Raw genomic sequence first — 2,605 nt, 5'->3', positions numbered from 1 at the left:
CTGGATGTCCTTTCCCTGTTGTCTATTGGATGAACTTGTTCTCTAGTAAGTGCTTTGACAAATGCTTATGTGTGTGCAGGGGAGTGGTGTGTCTCAAGTAAAGCACTTGCCACCGAGCTTGACGACCTGTATTTGATCCCCAGATGCTACATGAACGAAGGAGATAATGGGCTCCTGAAAGTTGTCCTCTGACCCCTACACACGTACCATGGTACACATGTGTCCATACGTAAATACATACACACAAATAATTTAAAATTGTTGCTCATAATAAAATAGTGCCTCAATTCATGTACTTTTAAAACACTTTGCCTTTCGTGGGAGTTTTAACTTAACAAACATAAGAGAGAACTGTCGAGGTTTCCTATGCTCTCTCTGCCCTGACACATCTCGGCTTCTTCCACTGTCAATATTCTGCACTACAAGGGTAAATTATTACAAGTCGTTAAGTTCCATTGATAATTATAATTACCAAAATCCTAGAACAAGGTTAATCTGACTGAGATCCCTGACTTGATCTTATTTGCTAACATCTTGCCCATATATTTTATGATGGTTTTGGTAAAATCTGCGTGCAATTCTCCTTTCTATAATGTTTTGTTTTCACAGGTACGATGCCCTTAATAGTTAAGTTTTAAATAAAGTATGACTTTTTCTAATTTATTCTCTGCATGGCTGGCAACATATCTTTTAAAATATTTGGAATGATTGGCTGGCAATATTATTTTATCTGGACTTTTTCTTTTTGACGAATATCTGAGATTGATTGCTTAAAATTAGTAAGCCTACCTGCCCCTAGAGGCATTGCAGGTGTGACTGCTGTGTCACATGTGAATCAGTGAGGAGAGACAAATTAGGTGATGTTGATGCTTAGTGTTCTGACCAATGAGCATCTGAATGGTTAGTAGCATAACATTCCCTGAAAAAAGCAAACCTGAAGTTAGACTCCAGAGAACAAAATCACCCTATTAAAAAAATGGAGTATAGAGATAAACAAAGAATTCTCAACTGAGAAATATCAAAAGGACGAGAAGAACTTAAAGAAATGTTCAACATCCTTAGTCATCAGGGAAATGCAAATCAAAACAACCCTGAAATTCCATCAGAAATTCCACCAGTCAGAATGGCTAAGATCAAAAACTCAGGTGACAACAGATGCTGGCAAGGATGTGAAGAAAGAGAACACTCCTCCATTGTTAGTGGGATTGCAAGTTGGTACAATCACTCTGGAAACCAGTCTGGTGGTTCCTCAGAAAATTGGACATAGTACTACCCAAGGACCCAGCTATACCACTACTTAACGTATATGCTCCAACATATAACAAGGACACATGCTCCACTATGTTCATAGCAGCCTTATTTATAATAGCCAGAAGCTGGAAAGAACCCAGATGTCCTTCAACAGAGGACTAGATACAGAAAATGTGGTACATTTACACAATGGAATACTACTTAGCTAGTAAAAACAATGACTTCATGAAATTCTTAGGCAAATAGATGAAAGTAGAAAATAGCATACTGAGTGAAGTAACTCAGTCACAAAAGAACACACATGGTATACACTCACTGATAAGTGAATATTAGCCCCAAAGCTCAGAATACTCAAGCTACAATTCACAGACCACATGAAGCTCAAGAAAAAGACCAAAATGTGGATGCTTCAGTCCTTCTTAGAAGGCGGAACAAAATACGGGAGCAAATACAGAGACAAAGTGTGGAACAGAGACTGAAGGAAAGACCATCCAGAGACTGCCCCACCTGGGGATCCATCCCACATACAGATGCCAAACCCAGACACTATTACAGATTTCAAGAAGTGCATGCTGACAGGAGCCTGACATAGCTGTCTCCTGAGAGGCTTTGCCAGAGCCTGACAAATACAGAGGCAGATACTTGCAGCCAACCATTGAACAGAGCATGGGGTCTCCAATGAAGGAGTTATAGAAAGGACTGAAAGAGCTGACTGGGTTTGCAACCTCATAAGAAGAACAACAATATTAACCAACCAGACCCACAGAGCTCCCAGGGACCAAACCACCAACCAAAGAATACATGGAGTAACCCATGGCTCCAGCTGCATATGTAGCAGAGGATGGCTTTGTCAGGCATCAATGGGAGGAGAAACCCTTGGTCCTATGAAGGCTCAATGCCCCAGTGTAGGGGAATACCAGGGCTGGGAGAAGGGAGTGGGTGGGGAAGCACCCTCATAGAAGTGGGGTTGGGGGAGCAATAGTATTGGGGATTTCTGGAGGGCAAACCTGGAAAGAGGATAACATTTGAAATGTAAATAAATAAAATATACAATAAAAAAAAAGCAAGCCCACAATGTAGGTGCTTATCTGGTGGCAAACCATCAGTAGGAACAATTTTAAGACAAATCATAGGAGTTGGGGCTATTCTCCACAGTTCAGTATTCCTTAGGGGAATAGTTGTCAAAGATGTATGCAACCCTGTTCACTTTCAAAATAAATGGTTCAGTCTTCTACTCTGGGTATATCTCAACATGAAATAAAATGATATTATCATATCCATATTTATTATGATTTGTAATAGTTATAGAATCAGCCTTGAGTCCCATCAATATATGACTGAATGAGGAAAATGG

General features: G+C 40.0%; 1 non-coding gene across 1 annotated transcript; it reads left to right on the top strand.

Moving 5' to 3' along the window:
• Window positions 1-788: 788 nt before the first annotated feature.
• On the top strand, window positions 789-917 carry LOC114609383. Its single transcript, XR_003709500.1, has one exon. It is a non-coding gene; the product is annotated as a small nucleolar RNA SNORA17 (small nucleolar RNA).
• The last annotated feature ends 1,688 nt before the right edge of the window (window positions 918-2,605 follow it).

Source organism: Grammomys surdaster, unplaced genomic scaffold, assembly GCF_004785775.1.
Source record: "Grammomys surdaster isolate TR1022 unplaced genomic scaffold, NIH_TR_1.0 125953, whole genome shotgun sequence".
NCBI classification, from domain to species: Eukaryota; Metazoa; Chordata; class Mammalia; order Rodentia; family Muridae; genus Grammomys; species Grammomys surdaster.
Note: the sequence above shows the minus strand (reverse complement) of the source record. Positions and strands in the feature narration are given on the sequence as shown.